Source organism: Pongo abelii, chromosome 13 (assembly GCF_028885655.2).
Source record: "Pongo abelii isolate AG06213 chromosome 13, NHGRI_mPonAbe1-v2.0_pri, whole genome shotgun sequence".
Classification (NCBI taxonomy): domain Eukaryota; kingdom Metazoa; phylum Chordata; class Mammalia; order Primates; family Hominidae; genus Pongo; species Pongo abelii.
Genome location: NC_071998.2, coordinates 63,805,596 through 63,817,615, shown reverse-complemented (window position 1 = coordinate 63,817,615; position 12,020 = coordinate 63,805,596). Strand labels below are relative to the sequence as shown.

General features: G+C 36.2%; 1 long non-coding RNA gene across 1 annotated transcript in view; it reads right to left on the bottom strand.

The window, feature by feature from the left end:
* Nucleotides 1-528: 528 nt before the first annotated feature.
* LOC129047871 (uncharacterized) overlaps nucleotides 529-12,020 on the bottom strand; it is a 45,779-nt gene continuing 34,287 nt past the window's right edge. The window contains exon 6 of the long non-coding RNA XR_008509725.2: nucleotides 529-672. This is a non-coding gene — a long non-coding RNA (uncharacterized LOC129047871). The remainder of the gene's footprint in view (nucleotides 673-12,020) is intronic.

Below are 12,020 nucleotides of genomic sequence, written 5' to 3'. Positions count from 1 at the left end.
CGAACATATATGTAAGGGTGTATTTTTGAACTCTCTATTCCATTTCACTGACTATATTTCTTCTTTATTTTAGTAACACACTGTTTTGATTACTTCAACTTTATAAGTTTTGAAATAAGGAAATGTGAGACCTCTAACTTTGTTCTCCTTTTTAAATATTGTTTTGGCTGTTCAGGGTTCCTTGAGATTTCATATACATTTTAGGATGGCTTTTTCTCTTTTTTAAAAAAAAAAGACAGATTTGATATGTACTGCATAAATCTATTATTTGATGATAGTTATTGTATTCTTTATTTTCTAACAATGTTTCTTGAACTTAGAGTTACTTCCAATTTTTTAAGTTTGGATGACATCTTTCTGTGGGAGGTAAAATGCTAAAGACACTGCCAAGCAGAGAGAAGTAGCACTTCTGAGAAGGATGGCATAAAGAGAAAAATAAAGGCTTAGTCTATGTCACAAAAGGTATGAAAAGTTGGATAGACATGTGGATTCGTCTGCTTAAAGTGCCATAACTAAATACCACAGAGTGGGTGGCTTAAAAAAGTTTATTTTCTCATAGTTCTAGAGGCTGTAAGTCCAAGATCAAAGTGCCGTCAGGGTTGGTTTCTCAGGAGGCCTCTCTTCCTGGTTTGCCAATGGTCATCTCCTCACTGTGTCTTCACAGGTCCTGTCCTGTGTGATTGAAGAGAGTTCGTTCATTCTCCGGTGTCTTTTCCTCTTCCTAAAACAACACTAGTCTTGTGTGATTAGAGTCGTATGTGTCCTTATTACCTTATTTAAGATTAATTACCTCTTTAAAGGCTCTATTTCCACAGACAGTTACATTGGGATTTAGGGTTTCAACATATGAATTCTGGAGGAACACAACTGAGTTCATGGCAATGTAGTTTGGAAAACTGAGAATAAGAGAGACACATCACTATAAGATAGTCATAGTGACAGTTTCTCACTGGAGTGGCCACCTCTGCTATTCTAGACATAACTGGCAAAGCATGTAAATAATGGATTGCCAGAGTCTGGGAAGTGTTCAAGTTTGTAAAAAACCAAGTTTTGTGAAGGAAAAGACTAGCTTCACTCAATTAATGGCACTTTTAAGGTGATACACCATGTGTTCTTTGTGTTTCTAAAGCAAACAAGTAGAAGGAGAACTGTTACAGATTCAGATATTCAGTTTACATTTGGAAGAAGAGTAGATTCAAAGACACTGAGTGTCAATATAGCAATAATTGCCCCTTCGATTTAGAATAAAATATTTTCAAAGCTTCTCAAAAACACAAATCACTAAATTTTTATTGATATTGCAGTGAAAAAATCTGAGCCAGTGTGTAAATCACTTGGAAGATAGAGTAATAATTTATTTTTGAAATAAATATTATTGTAGCCACCACAGTATTTCTTAACTTCCAAGAAACTAAAGCTAAGTTGAAAATAATTAGAAAAACTACTTGGTATTTTGGAGTGACACCACATGTGAGTGAAATTTCAAAATTATTAGTTAAAAGCAACATTGGCATTTTAACCTTTATAAAATGTCAGAAGATAACATACTAGAAACACAACTGTCCTAAAATTATACCAAATAACTATGCTATTTTAAGTAACATCATATAGATCAAAACTCTCTAGACATTTTCCACACCATTTAAACCCACCGTTTTCTTCACCAAGATTGTGAATTAATTGTAGTATTTACCAATTCTTTCTTAATGTTGAGCGCACTGCATCACTATTTTTTACATATTTATGCATTTACTTGTTTTGCTTATTTATTCTTTTTTATTTTTGTTTTTAATTAATGCAGCCTGAATATAAATGATTACAATTACTTGAGAATTATATGTGCTTGAGTTCAGGTGGCTCAAATACTGTACAGTGACAGTATTTTTGTAAACTCACTGTTACTAAGTTTCAGCATCAATGTTTTTGAGGGAAAGTTTATTTCCCTCTATTTTACTGCCACAGGTAGTGAGGCTTAATCATGAATAGCTGACTTATGAGCAGGCCATAGTATAACAAGGGTCTTAGTGTAAGAATATGGTGGCTCATTAACATAATTTGAGTTAAGACCTGGAAGGAATTCCAAATCTGTCACTTCCAATGCAACTTTTGGGAAGTGATTTAAGTTAAATAGTCCTCTATTTTTCTTTTCACCATTCAAGTGGGAGTGATGGTAATACCTGTCCTACCTATTCAAAGGGATGTTTATAAAGACCAAATGGCTGTAAAGATGCCTAACAGAAAACTTAAAATTGAATTTTTAATGCATTGTATAAAAACCTTTTATATGCTTTAGAGACACATGAAATTATGATTACAATGTTTAGTTAAGATCATTTTTATCCCTAGAAAGACATTTTGATACAGATGGGGATCCAGTTGTTTCATCTAGCACACATGGCATACAGGAATGATGTCTTTTCTTGGTTTGTCAAATGTTCAGTATTAGAAAATATAATATTTAGATACATATTATAACATCATACTAACCATCTGGTGTTCAACAATTCAGTCTCAAAATTAAATATGTAGTATGTACTATTTGCTGATGGGCTTAAAATAATGTGGAAATAGCCAAAGTTATTCCTCCCTTCCTTTAATCTTAAATAGAAATACTAGGGCCAGATAACTGGGACTAATGATAATCTGATTTTTTTAAAGATAACAAATTAATATACCAGAATATGGAAAACCTGTATTCTTCCCTCTTCACAGTCACTAATACTTCTTGTACATCTTTGGAGTAGTCACCTAACTTTTATGATTCTTGATTATCCCAATAAAAAATGGGATATTTCCATTTATATTCCACAGAGACCTGGATACTCGTGAGGTGCCCTTTCCAGAATTAAGATGTTTTGTTTTATTTGTTTTTCAAGATGGTGCATAGGAGACAGTGTTAGCATGTCTTTCCTACTTGGAAAGACAGAATAGTGAGTAAAGAATCACATTGTGATTTTTTTTTTTTCAAGAACAACCGCAGGAACTTACTAAGAAAACCATAAAAATCCACAGATCCTTTGAAAGCAGCAGCAGGCCACAGCCTACTCTGTGTGGTAGGTGAAAAACTGTAATTTTCCAGAGTGTGAGGTGGGAGGGCTGGCCTCCAAACACACATCCCCACCAGGAAATATGAAAATCCAGACCACGGGAGAAGGCCTTATCCCTACCCAGAGCTGGAATGAACATAGGGAGTGCTGTGAAATTTAGAAGTAGAAGCGGCAGTGGGATGTGCCTCGCAGACATTCCCAGTCTCTGTCATGAACTATAAGAAGCCATTCCCAACTGTATCTCACAGGGGTCCTTGGGGGAAGTCAGCCAACAGACTCAGGGAGGAGTCACAAGGTTAAAGGAGCTCCCAATTAAATGCTGTGATATAATTTCAAGTGGGAACAAATTCCCTTGAACAGAACACTGGGGTGAATGGGAAGTGTGCCAAAGACAGGAGGGCAGAAACTGGGTGCCTGGCCTTGCAGGTGGACTGGGAGGGGCATAGCCTGAAAGCCAGGCTTTCTATCTCTGTGGTGAGGCTTATGGCCTGGGACAGATCTGAGTTCTGCACACAGGCTGCCTGAATCTAAACACAGTGCTGTTAGTGGGAAAATGCAGGAACGAGACTGGCCTTGCCAACTGCATGGGAGTTGGGTGAGGTTACTGCTGCCCACTCCTCCCCATTCCTTTTGGGAACTCATCTACACAACAGAGACAGTCATACTCCCCTCTGGAACATTACCCCAGTGGCTACCTCTACTGGGTTCCCCATAGTGGCCAGGGCCGGCCCCACCCAAGGAGAGACTGAGCTCAGATCCTCCTAACCCTGCCCCTACCTGGTGGTATTTCTTCACCCACACTGGTAGCTTAACACAAAAGACATAAACTTTTGAGAGCTTTATGGCCCTGCCCATTCATGTGAGGAACCAGAATACTTTCCCTGGACAACTTAGGGCAAGCTCAAATCCCACTGCTAGTATGGCAGCTGGGGCTGTCTTGCAGGTGCCACATCCTGGCTGGAGGCCAACCAACTCAGGGTATTACAATTACTCTTGGCAGAATAATACTGTTCCCAGGAAGAAGAAAATGGCTGGTGATCTCAGCCAACACCACTGCCTGCCACACCCTAGCTAAACAGAAGTCGTGAGTCTGTCCACATGACAAGTTCACTACCAGTATAACCAACACTTGAGAAACCCAGCACACTAAGCCTATTCCTACAACCAAGGAATCTCACAGAGTATACGTCACTCCCTTGCAACTTCCATCAGAGCAGGTGCTGGTATCCACTGCTGGGAGACCTGAAGACAGGTCACATCACTGGATTCTTTGCAGACATTTCCCAGCACCAGCCCAGACCCTCATAGCCCCATTGTGGGGCTAGACCCAGAAGACAGATAATACCCACTGCAGTATAGGACTTCTCAGGAAGTCCCATTCCTAGGGAAGTGGGGGAACACCCCTCAAGGGAACACTCTGCGGGGAAAAAAAAATCTGAAGAGCAAGTCTTAAGTCCCAGATCTCTCTGCTGGTGGGAAGAGACACAATTGCAGTGCTGGGCACAGTAGGGAAAGTCTGCACCTCTACCCCAACAGGCAGGCAGCCTCTGTGGTTGTGAAAGGCCTTGGAGAAGGGGTCCTTGTTCCCCCGGTACACCATTGCAGACACAATTGGGGTTTCTCCCAAGGGAATGCAGTGCAGAGGAACCTACAGACAGCCCTCTTGGAACAATTCAGGGTGATTGCAGCCCCACGGGAGGAGCATTCCCCAGATCTAGGCCTGCATGACAGGCAAAGTCACAATTCCTCCCTACTTGGAACATCAACATTCCTACAGATGAAATGAATCTGTCTGATCTGAATAGCTGGAAGGGTGTGACAGGTGTGAGGCTGTGAGGTGGATAGCTTTCCCGATGGCCTGGAAGAGGAGCTGAGGTAGCTCCCACTTTTTACCCTGACAAAACCTCAGCATATCTAATTGAGAGCTCCCCCAGCCACCTTCATCAAGGCTAGGGCCTCTGCCCATCTATTCACCTGCCTTAGTTATAAACGGTGCTAATCCAGTGATACCTCCCCTGTTGGCTTAAAACCTGAATCCTCAACTCAGTAAATAAAATACTGAGAAAAATAAATAAAGTGTACACCACAAGAGAAGAAAATAAGCTCCAAGAGATCCCTGCCAATCTAACCCCATAGGAGACAGTGAACTAGCCTACCCATCAAGTACATAACTACTACAGCCAGCATCTGGGAAAGCCAGTGTACCAAAAATCTTTATAACTAAAGAACTCATACAGAGTCTTCACCCCTAAAGGCACCAAGAATCAAATTAAGCTAAAATAAACTATAAACACTAAATGTAAATTCTTAAGAGGAAAAAAATACAAAAAATACAGTCCAATCAAAAATAAATTTTAAAACAATTTGAAAAAATAGTCTACTCAAATGAGAAGGAACCAGAAAAGCAATTCTAGTACTATGACAAAACAGCCTTCTGTAATATCCACAAAAGATAGCTCTCCAGTATGGATTCAAACCAAGAAGAAGTCTCTGAAATGCTAGATAAAAAACTCAGAATGTTGATTATTCATCTACTGAAGGAGATACCAGAGAAAGGTGAAAGCCAACTTAAAGAAATTTAAAAAAAAATTCAGGATATGAATAAAAATTATCCAGAGAATAGATGTCATAAAGGAAAAAAAAGTATGAGAATGTCTGGATATGAAAGACACACTCAGGGAAATAAGAAATGCAGTGGAAAGTTTCAATAGACTAGAACAAGTAGAATACACAACTTCAGAGCCCAAAGACCAGACTTCTAAATTAACCTAATCAGACATAGACAAAAAAGAATTTTAAATAATGAACAAAGTCTCCAAGAAACATGGTATTATGTAAAATGGCCAAACATAAGAATAATTGGTGTTCCTGAGGGAGAAGAGAAGTCTAAAAGTAGTTTGGAAAATTTATTTGAGAGAATAATCAAGGAAAATTTCCCTGGCCTTGCTAGATATCTATACATCCAAATACAAGAAGCTCAAAGGAAACCTGGGAAATTAATTGCAAAAAGATCATCACAAAGACACATATTCACCAGGTTATTATCTAAAGGCAAGATGAAGGAAAGAATCTTAAGTGCTGTGAGACAGAAGCATCAGGTAACCTGTAAAGGAAATCCTATCAGATTAACAGCAGATTTCTCAGCAGAAACCTTACAAGCCAAAGGGATTGGGATCCTATCTTTAGCCTCCTTAAATAAAATAATTTTAGTCAAAAATTTTATATCCAGCAAAACTAAGCTTCACAAGTTTTGGAGAGATAAAGTCTTTCAGACAAATGAATCATGAGGGAATTTGTCACTACCATACCAGCAGAACAAGAAATGCTAAAAGGAGGTCTAATTCTTGAAATAAAAGAGCTTGAAATACATCAAAATAGAACCTCCTTAAACCATAAATCTCACAGTCTTTAAAACAATAACACAATGAAAAAAAACAAAGTATCTAGGCAACAACTAACATGATGAATAGTACAGTACCTCACATCTCAATATTAACATTGAATGTAAATGGCCTAAATACTCCACTTAAAGATACAGAATGGAAGAATGAATTAAAAACCACCAAACCAAACATCTGCTGTCTTCAAGAGACTCATTTAACACATAAGGACTCACATAAACTTAGGGTAAAGTTTACGTGAAAAACGTTAACCTAAATTTATGTGAGTCCTTATGTGGAAAAGGGTATTTCACACAAATAGAAACTAAAAACAAGCAGGAGTAGCTAATCTTATATCAGACAAAACAGGCTTTAAAGCAAAAACAGTAAAAAAAAGACAAAGACAGACTTTATATAATGATAAGAGGATTAGCCCTACAGGTACATATCACAATCCTAAATTTAGACACACCTAACACTGAAGTACCCAGGTTTATAAAAAAATTATTACTAGACCTAAAAAATGAGACAGACAGTAACACAATGATAGTGGGGAACTTCAATACTCCACTGAAAGCACTAGAGAGGTCATCAGGACAGAAAGTCAATGAAAAAAAATGGCTATAAACTATTCTGTAGGACAAATGGAATTAGCATATATACACAGAACATTATTCCCAACAACTGCACAATGTACATTCTTCTCATCAGCACATGAAACATTCTACAACATAGGACATATGACAAAAGAAGTCTCAATAAATTTAAGAAAATTAAAATCAAATCAAGTATCTTCTTAAGCCATAGTGAAATAAAGCTAGAAATCAACTCCAAAAGGAATGCTCAAAATAATACAAATACATGGAAATTAAATAATCTGCTCTTGATTTTTGAGTTAACAATGAAATCAAGATAGAAGTTTAAAAAATTGTAATGAATGACAATAGTGACACAACTTATCAAAACCTCTGGAATACAGGAAAAGCAGTGCTAACAGGAAAGTTCATAGCATTAGATGGCTACATCAAAAAGTCTGAAAGAGCACAAATAGACAACCTAATGTCATACCTCAATAAACTAGAGAAACAAGAACAAACTAAACTCAAACCCAGCAGAAGAATATAAATAACAAAGATCAAGACAGAACTAAACAAAATTAAAACAAAAAAATTACAAAAGATAACTGAAACTAAAAGTTGGTTCTTCGAAAAGATAAACAAAATTGAGAAACCATTGCAACATTAACTGAGAAAAGAAGAGAGAAGATCCAATTAAGTACAATTAGAAATAAAACTGGAGATATTACAACTGATACCATGTAAATACAAAACATCACTCAAGGCTACTATGAACATCTTTACATGCACAAACTAGGAAATCTGGATGGGATGGATAAATTTCTGATAGTATACAACCCTCTTAGATTAAATCAGGAAAAATAGAAACCCTGAGCAGACCAATAATAGGCACTGAAATTTGAATCCGTAATTTTAAAAATTGCCAACAACAAAGAAAGTCTAGGACCAGATGGATTCAAGGCTGAATGCTATCAGACATTCAAAGAAAAATTGGTACCAATCCAATTGAAATTATTCCAAAACACAGATAAAAAAAAAAAAGGAATCCTCCCTAAATCACTCTATGAAGGCAATATCATTCTAATACCAAAACCAGGAAAGGACATAAGAAAAAAGGAAAATGCAGACCAATATCTCTAATGAACATAGATGCAAAAATCCACAACAAAATACTAGCTAATGGAATCCAACAGCTATATCAAAAATATAATACATTATAATCAAGTGTGTTTCATACCAGGAATGCAGGGATAGTTTAACATACACAAGTCAATACATGTGATACATCATATGAACAGAATTTAAAAGAAAAACCATATGACCATCTCAATAGATGCAGAAAAAGCATTTAACAAAATCCAGAATCCCTTTATGATAAAAACCCTCAACAAAATAGGTACAGAAAGGACTTACCTCAAATTAATAAAAGCGATATATGACAAACCCACAGCCCACATAACCATAGCAATACTAAGCAAAAGAAACAAATTTGGAGGCATCATGTTACCTGACTTCAAATTATACTACAAGGCTATAGTCACCCAAACAGCATGGTATTGGTATAAAAACAGGCATGTAGACCAAAGGAACAGAATAGAGAACCCCAAAATAAAGCCAAATACTTCAAGCCAACTGATCTTCAATGAAGCATACAAAAACATAAATTGGGGAAAGGACACCCTATTCAATAAGCGGTGCTGGGAAAACTAACAAGCCACATGTAGAAGAATGGGACTGGATCCTCATCTCTTGGCTTATAAAAAATCAACTCAAGATGGATTAAAGACTTAAATATAAGACCTGAAAACACAAAAATTCTAGATGATAGCTTTGGAAAAAGTCTTCTATACATAGACTTATGCAAATAATTCATGACTGGGATCCCAAAAGCAAATGCAACACCACCAAAAATAAATACATGGGACCTAATTAAACTACAAACTTCTGAACAGCAAATAATAATAATCAGCAGATTAAACAGACAATCCACTGCATGAGAGAATATATTCACAAACTATGCATCCAAGAAAGGACTGATATCCAGAATCTACAAGGAACTCAAACAAATCAACAAGGAAAAACAAACAATCTCATCAAAAGTGGGCAAAGGGCATGAATAGACAGTTCTCAAAGGAAGATATACAAAAAGCTAACAAAGATGAAGAAACGCTCAACATCACTAATTATCAGGGAAATGTAAATTAAAACCACAATGAGATAACCACCTTACTGCTGCAAGGATGGCCATAATTAAAAAGTAAAAAAACAAAAAACAAAAAACAGATGTTGGCATGAACGTGGTGAAAAGGGAACACTACTAAACTGCTGGTGGGAATGTAAATTAGTATGACCACTATGGAAAACAGTATAGACATTCCTTAAAAAATTAAAAGTTGAACTACCATCTGATCCAGCAATCCCACTACTTGGTATCTACCCAAAGGAAAAGAAGCCATTATATGAAGAAGACACATGCACACTCCTGTTTATAACTACGCAATTTGCAATTGCAAAGATATGGAACAAACGTAAGTACCCATCAACCAATGAGCAGGTAAAGAAAATGAGGTATATATACCCCATGGAATACTACTCAGCCATAAAAAGGAATGAAATCATGTCTTTCATGACAACTTGGATGGAGCTGGAGCCCATTAATCTAAGTGAAGTAACTCAGGAATGGAAAACCAAATATCATTATGTTCTCACTTATAAGTGGGAGCTAAACTATGAGGATGCAAAGGCATAAGAATGATATAATGGACTTTGGGGACTCAGTGGAAAGGATGAACGGTGTAAGGGATAAAAGACCACATATTGGGTAATATGTACATTGCTTTGGTGATGGGTGCACCAAAATCTTAGAAACTTAACCATGTAACCAAAAACCACCAGTACCCCAAAAAATATTGAAATAAAAATAAAAATTTATTATTATAAAAAGAATTAAGATGTTTAAAATAGATATGAAACATCTCTCTGAAACTTTACATGTCAAAAGAAAACTTTCTACAAATTTAATTCTTTACCTGTTACATTAAAAAGAGGCTCCATTTTCCAAGAAGAGATATTCTGTTAAACATTCACCAACACTAGTAACTTCTACATTCCCTGTAGTACATTAGCCATAGGAAATATGGCATTAAGAAGAAAATTAAAATAAGCAGAAAATGCATTTTAAAATGTAAATTAGTTTGATTGCACAATGTACACTCAGCATAAATCGAACCTAACCTACAAAATATCTGACATCTGATGAGTGAGTTTATAAAGCAGGGTTAACTCTGTACCAGTGACATGCAGTTTTGATAAAGTAAGCAATTAATTTTCACATACTTAGTGAATGGAAAGCTGTTCTGAAGATAATGAATTATTGTAATCATCACAAAAAATTGTTTTGTTTATAAGAAAATGCATTTGAAGCAAGGCTGAATTTGTTACCAGCATATATTATTGTTTCTCTTGGACAGTTGTTTCAGAGGGTGATTAGCAATTTGGAATATTTTCATTTGAATTGGCCAAGTTTCTAAAATTGGAAAATGAACTTATGTGGTCAAGGGATGAGAAAGCCCCATGAGAATCAGGAATCATGTATCATGTATTCTAATTCCACTTTAGCTAGTGTCTTAGCAAAGTTACAAAATCCATCTGTAGATTCCATTTTCTGGAAGAATTATCAAAATTATGACACAAGGGAGAATATATTTACATTATCAATATTTTGACATTAGCAGTGTAAGATAAATAAGTTATGAAGAAAAGAAATAAATTGAAAGACATGATATTTTGCCAGATTTTGCCATTTCTAGCTGTGTGAATAATTTGCTGTCTAACTCTCATAAGTTCAAGGATTAGACCATCTTCTTTGAGCCCTTCAGCTCCTCATTTTATGAGCCTTGATCTCATCAACTCTAAATCTAGGAAACTCGTTTTTGAATTATTGTGGAAAGCAAATGAGCTAATAAATGTAACTTGCTTAGCATAGTACCTAATATATAGTAATTTCTGAAAAAAGTTCAGAAGTTGTTAGTATTAATAGGCACTCAGTAGATGTCACTTCTCTTCACAATTCCTATTAAATAATTCCAAAACAATTTTAGTCCTCTTTACATATTATATTAAAAAGTATATCGGTATTCCCTAAATTTATCAGTGATCAGTGCATAGATGGTACTTTATTTTCAGCTGTGATCCCATTATTTTAAAGAAACCCAAGAATATCTGGAGAAGAGCAAAATTCTATTAATGAAATCAGCAATGAACCATAAACTAAAAAGGAAGGATCTATCAGATTAAATGAATAAATGTTGTTACACCCCAAAATAGTGTGTGTGTATGTGTGTGTGTATCTTACAGAATGAATTAAATTGTTTCTCAGTCTATGTGATACCAGTGGGCTAGGGGATGTCCCCAAATGCCAGTGGGATCTTGACACATCTGGTGTCTAGGCTCTTGACACTGTTGCAAGAAGGAATTCAAGGATGAGTTGGAAAATAGTAAAAGTATGGAAATATATTGCAAAGTGAAAAGTACACTCAAGAAAGGGGAGCATGGGCACACTTAAGAGAAAGTCATACACACGGAGCTGTGGGACTTCTACCTTTATGGATTTCTTTAGCCAAGGAGTGAAATATTCATGAAGATTCTTGGAAAATAGTAGCAATTGCTTAGAACTGTTGTGCCACCCATTTTACACCAAATATGGGTGCTTGTAGAACTGTTACAGCACTGGTGGGCTGTGATTTAGTATGTTAATGAGCATATAAGAGGTCCTGGGTGAAACCTAGGTCAAATCCAGTGCCATATTGGGTCCAATTGGTCTTAGCTAACTTAGCCCACACATTGGTTTTTCAGGGTCTTATCAGTCCCAAGTTTATGTAGCTATTTCAACAGTTTCCTTATTCTAGTCATGTGAAACTGCTGCCTGGAATTTTCTATTCTCCTGCAGTCACTTGTATTATTCCTTTCTTATATGAGGTGGTTATTCTTAAAAATCAAACAGTTGTTGGCTAAGT